This window comes from Pristiophorus japonicus, chromosome 6 (assembly GCF_044704955.1).
Source record: "Pristiophorus japonicus isolate sPriJap1 chromosome 6, sPriJap1.hap1, whole genome shotgun sequence".
NCBI classification, from domain to species: Eukaryota; Metazoa; Chordata; class Chondrichthyes; family Pristiophoridae; genus Pristiophorus; species Pristiophorus japonicus.
In genome coordinates this window covers 171712373-171725203 of record NC_091982.1, presented here as the reverse complement: position 1 = coordinate 171725203, position 12831 = coordinate 171712373, and the positions used below count along the sequence as shown (strand labels likewise).

The window sequence follows — 12831 nt, the reverse complement described above, 5'->3', positions numbered from 1 at the left end:
CCCCCACCCCCGCCCCCGGACCGGACCCGACACCCGCTCCCCCCCCCCGCCCCCAGACCGGACCCGACCTTACCTCCCTCCCCCCGACCTGAACTCCCTCGCCCCGACCTGACCTCCCTCCCCCCGACCTGACCTCCCTCTCCCTCCCTCCCTCCCCCCGACCCGAACCAAACCGACCTCCCTCCCACCACCCCCCCCCCCCGACCCGACCCAACGCCACCTACCTGTAAATCTGGTGCTGGGGACGGGCCCTGCCCGAAGTCTTGGGCCCGGCCCATTCAGCCTCCCTCCTCCTTTCCCCCCCCAGTCTCCTTCCCCCCCCCAATCTCCTTCTCCCCCCAATCTCCTTCTCCCCCCAATCTCCTTCCCCTCCCCAATCTCCTTCCCCCCCAATCTCCTTCCCCCCCCCAATCTCCTTCCCCCCCAATCTCCTTCCCCCCCCAATATCCTTCCCCCCAATCTCCTTCACCCCCCCTAATGTCCTTCTCCACCCCCATCTCCTTTCCCCCCATCTCCTTTCTCCCCCTTCCCCCCTTTATCCCCTTCTCCCCCTTCCCCCCTCTCCCCCATTCCTCCCCCTTCTCCTCATCCCTCCCCGTTCTCCCCCCTCTCCCTTCTCCCCCATCCCTCCCTCTGCTCCCCCCCTCTCTCCCTCTACCCCCCTCGCTGTCAGAAACACAGACACTGACAGACAGAGAATGAGAGGCACACACAGACAGACAGAGAGATAGAGACACTGACAGAGACACACTGAGGGGAGCATCCCAGCACGCTGTTGGAGGGCTCCCGGTGCTGCAGTCGGTAAGTAGAAAATGTTTTATTTATTGATTTTTTTAAAAATTATTTCTTGTTAATTTTTTTTGATTGATTTATTGGTTGATTTATTGATGTATTTATCATTTATTATTGATGATGGCTCTTTATTTGTAAAACTGAAGTGTTTAATGTTTGTAAACTTCCCTTTAAACAACCCCCCACCATTCCCTATGCCTGATTTGTAACCTACGCCTGATTTTCTAAAGTGTAGACAAGGTTTTTTCGAGCGTACAAAAATATTCACTTACTCCATTCTAAGTTAGTTTGGAGTAAGTTTTCACTGACGAAACTTTGAAAACAGGCGTAAGTGGCCGGACACGCCCCCTTTTGAAAAAAAAATTCTGTTCCAAAGTGAAACTGTTTTAACTGACGAGAACTGGAGCAAACTAAATGACGAGAATTCCGATTTCTAAGATACTCCGTTCTACACCAGTTGCTCCTAAAAATCAGGAGCAAATCATGTGGAAACTTGGGGCCACAGAAACATAGAAAATAGGTGCAGAAGTAGGCCATTTGGCCCTTCGAGCTTGCATCACCATTCAATAAGATCATGGCTGATCATTCACCTTAGTACCCCTTTCCTGCTTTCTCTCGATCCCTTTAGCCGTAAGGGCCATATCTAACTCCCTCTTAAATATATCCAATGAACTGGCATCAACAACTCTCTGCGGTAGGGAATTCCACAGGTTAACAGGTTTCTGAGTGAAGAAATTTCTCCTCATCTCAGTCCTAAATGGCTTACCCTTTATCCCCTGGTTCTGGACTTTCCCAATAACGGGAACATTCTTCCTGCATCTAACCTGTCCAGTCCCGTCAGAATTTTATATGTTTCTATGAGATCCCCTCTCATCTTTCTAAACTCCAGTGAATACAGGCCCAGTCGATCCAGTCTATCCTCATATGTCAGTCCTGCCAGCCCGGGAATCAGTCTGGTGAACCTTCACTGCACTCCCTCAATAGCAAGAACGTCCTTCCTCAGATTAGGAGACCAAAACTGAACACAATATTCGAGGTGAGGCCTCACCAAAGCCCTGTACAACTGCAGTAAGACCTCCCTGCTCCTATACTCAAGTCCCCTAGCTATGAAGGCCAACATACTATTTGCCTTTTTCACCGCCTGCTGTACCTGCATGCCAACTTTCAACAACTGATGTACCATGACACCCAGGTCTCATTGCACCTCCCCTTTTCCTAATCTGCCGCCATTCAGATAATATTCTGCCTTCGTGTTTTTGCCACCAAAGTGAATAACCTCACATTTATCCACATTATACTGCATCTGCCATGCATTTGTCCACTCATCTAACCTGTCCAAGTCACGCTGCAGCCTCTTAGCATCCTCCTCACAGGTCACACCGCCCAGCTTAGTGTCATCTGCAAACTTGGAGATATTACACTCAATTCCTTCGTCTAAATCATTGATGTATATTTAAATAGCTGGGGTCCCAGCACTGAGCCCTGCGGCACCCCACTAGTCACTGCCTGCCATTCTGAAAAGGACCCGTTTATCCCAACTCTCTGCTTCCTGTCTGCTAACCAGTTCTCTATCTACATCAGTACATTACCCCCAATACCATGTGCTTTAATTTTGCACACCAATCTCTTGTGTGGGATCTTGTCAAAAGCCTTTTGAAAGTCCAAATACACCACATCCACTGGTTCTCCCTTGTCCACTCTACCAGTTACATCCTCAAAAAATTCTAGAAGATTTGTCAAGCAGGATTTCCCTTTCATAAATCCATGCTGACTTGGACCAATCCCATCACTGCTTTCCAAATGTGCTGCTATTTCATCTTTAATAATTGATTGCAACATTTTCCCCACTACTGATGTCAGGCTAACCGGTCTATAATTACCCATTTTCTCTCTCCCTCCTTTCTTAAAAAGTGGTGTTACATTAGCTACCCTCCAGTCCATAGGAACCGATCCAGAGTCAATAGACTGTTGGAAAATGATCACCAATGCATCCACTATTTCTAGGGCTACTTCCTTAATTACTCTGGGATGCAGACTATCAGGCCCCGGGGATTTATCGGCCTTCAATCCCATCAATTTCCCTAACACAATTTCCTGCCTAATAAGGATTTCACTTCTCACTCGACCCTCGGTCCTCTAGTATTTCCGGAAGGTTATTTGTGTCTTCCTTCGTGAAGACAGAACCAAAGTATTTGTTTAACTGGTCTGCCATATCTTTGTACCCGATTATAAATTCACCTGAACCTGACTGCAAGGGATCTATTTTTTTTCATTCATCTTTTTCTTCTTCTCCTGGTTCTATCTCACAATCTTCAGACTATTTTTATCTCTCTGCCCAGTCCCTCTGAGTAACAGGCTATACACAAAAATAAATGTATACAGGAATGACCACAATATTGCTAAAGATTCTCACATCAATGTTAATCCCTATTTGTTATGTGCACTCTGGGGTTGAAATTTTACTGCTATATTACAATGCATGGGAATGACTGGATTAAATTTCTCTATCTGTGAACTTAATAGAAACATAGAAACATAGAAAATAGGTGCAGGAGTAGGCCATTCGGCCCTTCGAGCCTGCACCGCCATTCAATGAGTTCATGCTTGAACATGCAACTTCAGTACCCCATTCCTGCTTTCTCGCCATACCCCTTGATCCCCCTAGTAGTAAGGACTACATCTAACTCCTTTTTGAATATATTTAGTGAATTGGCCTCAACAACTTTCTGTGGCAGAGAATTTCACAGGTTCACCACTCTCTGGGTGAAGAAGTTTCTCCTCATCTCGGTCCTAAATGGCTTACCCCTTATCCTTAGACTGTGACCCCTGGTTCTGGACTTCCCCAACATTAATAAGAACATAAGAACATAAGAATTAGTAACAGGAGTAGGCCATCTAGCCCCTCGAGCTTGCTCTGCCATTCAACAAGATCATGGCTGAACTGGCCGTGGACTCAGCTCCACTTACCCGCCCGCTTCCCATAACCCTTAATTCCCTTATTGGTTATAAATGTATCTATCTGTGATTTGAATACATTCAATGAGCTAGCCTCAACTGCTTCCTTGGGCAGAGAATTCCACAGATTCAAAACTCTCTGGGAGAAGAAATTCCTTCTCAACTTGGTTTTAAATTGGCTCCCCCGTATTTTGAGGCTGGGCCCCCTAGTTCTAGTCTCCCCGACCAGTGGAAACAACCTCTCTGCCTTTATCCTGTCTATCCCTTTCATTATTTTAAATGTTTCTCTAAGATCACCCCTCATCCTTCTGAACTCCAACGAGTAAAGACCCAGTCTACTCAATCTATCAATCATCATAAGGTAAACCCCTCATCTCCGGAATCAGCTAGTGAATTGTCTCTGTACCCACTCCAAAGCTAGTATATCCTTCCTTAAGTAAGGTGACCAAAACTGCACGCAGTACTCCAGGTGCGGCCTCACCAATACCCTGTACAGTTGCAGCAGGACCTCCCTGCTTTTGTACTCCATCCCTCTCGCAATGAAGGTCAACATTCCATTCACCTTCCTGATTAGTAAAGACAAACGTAGGTCCCCTGCAGTCAGAATCAGTGGAAGTCATAACAGGGAACAAAGAAATGGCGGACCAATTGAACAAGTACTTTGGTTCGGTATTCACTGAGGAGGGGGGAAATTGATGGGATTGAAGGCCGATAAATCCCCAGGGCTTGATGGACTGCATCCCAGAGTACTTAAGGAGTTGGCCTTGGAAATAGTGGATGCATTGACAGTCATTTTCCAACATTCCATTGACTCTGGATCAGTTCCTATGGAGTGGAGGGTAGCCAATGTAACCCCACTTTTTAAAAAAGGAGGGAGAGAGAAAACAGGGAATTATAGACTGGTCAACCTGACATCGGTAGTGGGTAAAATGATGGAATCAATTATTAAGGATGTCATAGCAGTGCATTTGGAAAGAGGTAATATGATAGGTCCAAGTCAGCATGGATTTGTGAAAGGGAAATCATGCTTGACAAATCTTCTGGAATTTTTTGAGGATGTTTCCAGTAGAGTGGACAAGTTGATGTGGTATATTTGAACTTTCAGAAGGCTTTCGACAAGGTCCCACACAAGAGATTAATGTGCAAAGTTAAAGCACATGGGATTGGGGGTAGTATGCTGACATGGATTAAGAACTGGTTGTCAGACAGGAAGTAAAGAGTAGGAGTAAATGGGGACTTTTCAGAATGGCAGGCAGTGACTAGTGGGGTACCGCAAGGTTCTGTGCTGGGGCCCCAGCTGTTTACACTGTACATTAATGATTTAGACGAGGGGATTAAATGTAGTATCTCCAAATTTGCAGATGACACTAAGTTGGGTGGCAGTGTGAGCTGCGAGGAGGATGCTATGAGGCTGCAGAGCGACTTGGATAGGTTAGGTGAGTGGGCAAATGCATGGCAGATGAAGTATAATGTGGATAAATGTGAGGTTATCCACTTTGGTGGTAAAAACAGAGAGACAGACTATTATCTGAATGGTGACAGATTAGGAAAAGGGGAGGTGCAAAGAGACCTGGGTGTCATGGTACATCAGTCATTGAAGGTTGGCATGCAGGTACAGCAGGCGGTTAAGAAAGCAAATGGTATGTTGGCCTTCATAGCGAGGGGATTTGAGTACAGGGGCAGGGAGGTGTTGCTACAATTGTACAGGGCCTTGGTGAGGCCACACCTGGAGTATTGTGTACAGTTTTGGTCTCCTAACCTGAGGAAGGACATTCTTGCTATTGAGGGAGTGCAGCGAAGGTTCACCAGACTGATTCCCGGGATGGCGGGACTGACCTGTCAAGAAAGACTGGATCATAGAAACATAGAAACATAGAAACATAGAAAATAGGTGCAGGAGTAGGCCATTCGGCCCTTCAAGCCTGCAGCGCCATTCAATAAGATCATGGCTGATCATTCCCTCAGTACCCCTTTCCTGCTTTCTCTCCATACCCCTTGATCCCCTTAGCTGTAAGGGCCATATCTAACTCCCTCTTGAATATATCCAATGAACTGGCATCAACAACTCTGCGGCAGGGAATTCCACAGGTTAACAACTCTCTGAGTGAAGAAGTTTCTCCTCATCTCAGTCCTAAATGACCTACCTCTTATCCTAAGACTATGTCCCCTGGTTCTGGACTTCCCCAACATCGGGAACATTCTTCCCGCATCTAACCTGTCCAGTCCCGTCAGAATTTTATACGTTTCTATGAGATCCCCTCTCATCCTTCGAAACTCCAGTGAATAAAGGCCCAGTTGATCCAGCCTCTCCTCATATGACAGTCCAGCCATCCCTGGAATCAGTCTGGTGAACCTTCGCTGCACTCCCTCAATAGCAAGAACATCCTTCCTCAGATTAGGAGACCAAAACTGAACACAATATTCCAGGTGAGGCCTCACTAAGGCCCTGTACAACTGCAGTAAGATCTCCCTGCTCCTATATTCAAATCCCCTAGCTATGAAGGCCAACATACCATTTGCCTTCTTCACGCCTGCTGTACCTGCATGCCCACTTTCAGTAACTGATGAACCATGACACCCAGGTCTCATTGCACCGCCCCTTTTCCTAATCTGCTGCCATTCAGATAATATTCTGCCTTCGTGTTTTTGCCCCGAAAATGGATAACCTCACATTTATCCACATTATACTGCATCTGCCATGCATTTGCCCACTCACCTAACCTGTCCAAGTTACCCTGCAGTATCTTAGTGTCCTCCTCACAGCTGACACCCAGTTTAGTGTCATCTGCAAACTTGGAGATATTACACTCAATTCGTTCATTTAAATCGTTAATCTATGTTGTAAAGAGCTGGGGTCCCAGCACTGAGCCCTGCGGCACTCCAGTAGTCACTGCCTGCCATGCTGAAAAGGACCCATTTATCCCGACTTTCTGCTTCCTGCCTGCCAACCAGTTCTCCATCCACGTCAGTACATTACCCCCAATACCATGTGCTTTGATTTTGTACACCAATCTCTTGTGCGGGACCTTGTCAAAAGCCTTTTGAAAGTCCAAATACACCACATCCACTGGTTCTCCCTTGTCCACTCTGCTAGTTACAGCCTCAAAAAATTCCAGAAGATTCGTCAAGCATGATTTCCCTTTCATAAATCCATGCTGACTTGGACCGATCCTGTTACTGCTTTCCAAATGCGCTGCTATTTCATCCTTAATGATTGATTCCAACATTTTCCCTACTACTGAGGTCAGGCTAACTGGTCTATAATTACCCGTTTTCTCTCTCCCTCCTTTTTTAAAAAGTGGTGTTACATTAGCTACCTACCAGTCCATAGGAACTGATCCAGAGTCGATAGACTGTTGGAAAATTATCACCAATGCATCCACTATTTCGAGGGCCACTTCATTAAGTACTCTGGGATGCAGACTATCAGGCCCTGGGGATTTATTGGCTTTCAATAACATCAATTTCCAGAACACAATTTCCCGCCTAATAAGGATATCCTTCAGTTCCTCCTTTTCACTAGACCCACTGTTCCCTAGTACATTCGGAAGGTTATTTGTGTCTTCCTTCGTGAAAACAGAACCGAAGTATTTGTTCAATTGGTCTGCCATTTCTTTGGTCCCCATTATAAATTCACCTGAATCTGACTGCAAGGCACCTACGTTTGTCTTCACTAATCTTTTTCTCTTCACATATTTATAGAAGCTTTTGCAGTCAATTTTTATGTTCCTTGCAAGCTTCCTCTCGTACTCTATTTTCCCCCTCTTAATTAAACCCTTAGTCCTCCTCTGTTGAATTCTAAATTTCTCCCAGTCCTCAGGTTTGTTGCTTTTTCTAGCCAATTTATATGCTTCTTCCTTGGTTTTAACACTATCCTTAATTTCCCTTGTTAGCCACGGTTGAGCCACCTTTCCCGTTTTATTTTTACTCCAGACAGGGATGTACAATTTCTGAAGTTCATCCATGTGATCTTTAAATATTTGCCATTGCTTATCCACCGTCAACCCATTAAGTATCCTTTATCAATCTATTCTAGTCAATTCATGCCTCATACGGTTGAAGTTACCTTTCCTTAAGTTCAGGACCCTAGTTTCCGAATTAACTGTGTCACTCTCCATCTTAATAAAGAATTCTACCATATTATGGTCACTCTTCCCCAAGGGGCCTCGCACAACAAGATTGCTAATTAGTCCCTTCTCATTACACTGCACAGTCTAGGATGGCCAGCTCTCTAGTTGGTTCCTCGACATATTAAAAAAAACATAGAAACATAGAAAATAGGTGCAGGAGTAGGCCATTTGGCCCTTCGAGCCTGCACCGCCATTCAACAAGATCATGGCTGATTAACTGGGCTTGTATTCACTGGAGTTCAGAAGAATGAGAGGGGATCTCATAGAAACGTTTAAAATTCTGACGGGGTTAGACAGGTTAGATGCAGGAAGAATGTTCCCAATGTTGGGGAAGTCCAGAACCAGGGGACACAGTCTAAGGATAAGGGGGAAGCCATTTAGGACCGAGCTGAGGAGGAATTTCTTCACCCAGAGAGTGGTGAACCTGTGGAATTCTCTACCACAGAAAGTTGTTGAGGCCAATTCACTAAATATATTCAAAAAGGAGTTAGATGAAGTCCTTACTACTAGGGGAATCAAGGGGTATGGTGAGAAAGCAGGAATGGGGTACTGAAGTTGCATGTTCAGCCATGAACTCATTGAATGGCGGTGCAGTCTAGAAGGGCCGAATGGCCTACTCCTGCACCTATTTTCTATGTTTCTATGTTTCTATGTTTACCTGCTGCACCTGCAAACTAACTTTTAGTGATTCATGCACAAGGACCCGCAGGTCCCTCTGCACCGCAGCATGTTGTAATTTCTCCCCATTCCAATAATATTCCCTTTTACTGTTTTTTTTCCCAAGGTGGATGACCTCACATTTTCGGACATTGTATTCCATCTGCCAAACCTTAGCTCATTCGCTTAACCTATCTAAATTTCTCTGCAGCCTCTCTGTGTCCTCTACACAACCCACTTTCCCACTCATCTTTGTGTCATCTGCAAATTTTGTTGCACTGCACTCTGTCTCCTCTTCCAGGTCATCTATGTATATTGTAAACAGTTGTGGTCCCAGCACCGATCCCTGCGGCACATCACTAACCACTGATTTCCAACCCGAAAAGGACCCATTTATCCCGACTCTCTGCTTTCTGCCAGCCAGCCAATTCTCTATCCATACTAATACATTTCCTCTGACTCCGTGTACCTTTATCTTCTGCAGTAACCTTTTGTGTGGTACCTTATTGAATGCCTTTTGGAAATCCAAATACACCACATCCATCGGTATACCTCTATCCACCATACTCGTTATATCCTCAAAGAATTCCAGTAAATTAGTTACACATGATTTCCCTTTCATGAATCCATGTTGCGTCTGCTTGATTGCACTATTCCTATCTAGATGTCCCGCTATTTCTTCCTTAATGATAGCTTCAAGCATTTTCCCCACTACAGATGTTAAACTAACCGGCCTATAGTTACCTGCCGCTTGTCTGCCCCCTTTTTTAAACAGAGGCGTAACATTAGCTGCTTTCCAATCCGATGGTACCTCCCCAGAGTCCAGAGAATTTTGGTAGATTATAACGAATTCATCTGCTTTAACTTCCGCCATCTCTTTTAATACCCTGGGATGCATTTCATCAGGACCAGGGGACTTGTCGACCTTGAGTCCCATAAGCCTGTCCAGCACTATCTCCCTAATGATAGTGATTGTTTCAAGGTCCTCCCTTCCCACATTCCCGTGACCAGCAATTTTTGGCATGGTTTTTGTGTCTTCCACTGTGAAGACCGAAGCAAAATAATTGTTTAAGGTCTCAGCCATTTCCACATTTCCCATTATTAAATCCCCCTTCTCATCTTCTAAGGGACCAACATTTACTTTAGTCACTCTTTTACGTTTTATATATCGGTAAAAGCTTTTACTATCTGTTTTTATGTTTTGCGCAAGTTTACTTTCGTAATCTATCTTTTCTTTCTTGATTGCTTTCTTAGTCATTCTTTGCTGTCGTTTAAAATGTTATCAATCTTCTAGTTTCCCACTAACCTTGGCCACCTTATACGCATTGGTTTTTAATTTGATACTCTCCTTTATTTCCTTGGTTATCTACGGCTGGTTATCCCTTCTCTTACCGCCCTTCTTTTTCACTGGAATATATTTTTGTTGAGCACTATGAAAGAGCTCCTTAAAAGTCCTCCACTGTTCCTCAATTGTGCCACCATTTAGTCTGTGTTTCCAGTCTACTTTAGCCAAATCTGCCTTCATCCCACTGTAGTCCCCTTTGTTTAAGCATAGTACACTCATTTGAGACACTACTTCCTCACCCTCAATCTATATTACAAATTCAACCATACTGTGATCACTCATTCCGAGAGGATCTTTTACTAGGAGATCGTTTATTATTCCTGTCTCATTACACAGGACCAGATCTAAGATAGCTTGCTCCCTTGTAGGTTCTGTAACATACTGTTCTAAGAAACAATCCCGTATGCATTCTATGAATTCCTCCTCAAGGCTACCCCAATCGATATGTAGGTTAAAATCCCCCATGATTAATGGAGGCATTAACCCATTCATAGTAAATGGGTTAACACCTTTATTAAATGGCGGGCTTTGGAATGTGAGAAACCAAACTATGTTTTGCATTCACTCGTCCTGAGATCATTTTCTAGTTCTTTCCTAAATGTACCTGAAAATATTAGACATAATAACAGATAAAATGACCCAACTAAATAATTATTTTGACAAGTCAGTATTGATGATAATTATTTGTATTCCTATTGGAATGCTGGCTTGCTGGATTGTTCATTATGTGCAGAATTGATACTTTTCTTCAAACTCAAATCAAACACTCAAACAAGTGGCAATTAGGAGTCTATCATTATCTACTTCACTGACATATCTGATCTGCAAAGCAACGTACATGGTAAACCATGTGGCTGTTTCTTTGCTAACAACATTCAGACTATGTCATTCACACGGTAGGGTCCATTGTACGGGGAAGGAAAGGCTTCCAGAGAAGGTGCTACAGGTTGTTATATAAAGCCTGAAACTTGCTGAGGACAATAACCTGCGGACCATTGCTTTTCTCTGTGTCTCGACTGGAGTTTATGGTTATCCCAATGGACAGGCTACAGAAACCATCTTAAAGACTGTCAGAGCATATCTAGAGGAACACAGAAACTTATTTGACCTCATTATATTCTGTGTCTATCTGAAAATTGATCACAACTTGTATAAGGAGAAGATGTCATTTTATTTCCCATCTGCTGCTGTTACTCCAGAGCCCCAAAGGACAAACTCAACACATCTAATAAAGATGAAAACCAGACTGAGAAAATGCTGAAACTCGGGAACAAACAAGGTGCCAAGCCACAGAGCCAGCTTTAAGAACAGCGTCAGTGAAGGATGAAGCCCTTGTTCCAAGAGGAAAGCTGGAACTGAAGACACAGAAAGAAATATATTCCTCACTGCTTCCAATTCTAGTTCACCTCTGCCGATCCTTGATCTGCAAACTCAAGATTTAATGCTGCATGAAAATTATAGGAGAAACTGTAAATTTTGGATTGTAAAGCACGCCTACTATTGAAATCAATACACTGGTTGGAGTATAATATCTAAAGGTGTGATTTATAATCTGTATTTTTTTGGTAAGCTTATCCTAAGCTCGCATGATTTTTTTCATTATATTTGCTAATTCTCTATGTAACTCCCTGCTGTCTTTCCGTTATTCTGAATGTGACTCTCACATCTCTCCAAAATTCTCCAACTCCTCCCATCTATGCAATAGAATTAATGTTACTCTCTCTCCCACTATCAGCTACTCTCTTTGTAACTTCCATCCATTTGCCTATTACTCCCGATGTAGCTTCCGATGTGTCAGCTTTTGGTTCCGTGGGTAGCACCCCCCGCCTCTGCATCAGGAGATTGTGGGTTCACGTCCCACTCCAGGAACTTGAGCACATAAATCTAGGCTGACACTCCCAGTGCAGTACTGAGGGGGTGCTGCACTGTTGGAGGTGCCATCTTTCGGATGAGATGTTAAACTATCTGCCCTCTCAGCTGGACGTTACAGATCCTGTGACACTATTTCGAAGAAGACATAACATAAAAACAGATTATCTGGTCATTATCACATTGCTGTTTGTGGGAGCTTGCTATGCGCAAATTGGCTGCCGCGTTTCCTACATTACAACAGTGGCTACACTCCAAAAATATTTCATTGGCTGTAAAGTGTTTTGAGACATCCGGTGGTTGTGAAAGGAGCTATATGAATGCAAGTCTTTCTTGTTACATTAAAGTTATCTTGTTTACAAGTAGCTATGCAGAATGAGTACGAATATTACACAAACATCATCATCATTATCATTACAGGCAGTCTCTCAGAATCGAGGAAGACTTACTTCCACTCCTCAAGTGAGTTCTTTGGTGGCTGAACAGTCCAATACAAGAGCCACAGACCCTGTCACAGGTGGGACAGATATTCGTCGGAGGAACGGGGGGTGGCACTGATTTACCACACGCTCCTTCCGCTGCCTGCGTCTGACCTCTTCATGCTCATAGCGTTGAGACTCGAAGAGCTCACCGCCCTCCCGGATGCACTTTCTCCACTTAGGGCGGTCTTCCGCCAAGGACTCCCAGGTGTCAGTGGTGATGTCGCACTTCACCAGGGAGGCTTTGAGGATGTCATTGTGCTGCCCACCTTTGGCTCGTTTGCCATGAAGGAGCTCCGCATAGAGCAATTGCTTAGGGAGTCTCTTGGCTGGCATGCGAACTAAGTGGCCTGCCCAGTGAAGCTGATTGAGTGTGGTTAATGCTTCAATGCTGGGGATGTTAGCCTGGGCGAGGACACTGATGTTGGTGTGTCTGTCCTCCCTGGGGATTTGCAGGATCTTGCGGAGACGACGTTGGTGATATATCTCCAGCGATTTGATGTGTCTTCTGTACATTGTCCATGCCTCAGATCCATACAGGAGGGCGGGTATTACTACAGCCCTGTAGACCATGAGCTTGGTGGTAGGTTTGAGGGCTTGGTCC

General features: G+C 44.6%; 1 protein-coding gene across 1 annotated transcript in view; it reads left to right on the top strand.

The window, feature by feature from the left end:
• Positions 1 to 12113, top strand: part of tmtopsb (teleost multiple tissue opsin b) — an 85203-nt gene extending 73090 nt beyond the window's left edge. Inside the window, exon 8 of the mRNA XM_070884051.1 lies at positions 11079 to 12113. The gene's annotated coding sequence lies outside the window, so the exon portion shown is untranslated. The remainder of the gene's footprint in view (positions 1 to 11078) is intronic.
• The last annotated feature ends 718 nt before the right edge of the window (positions 12114 to 12831 follow it).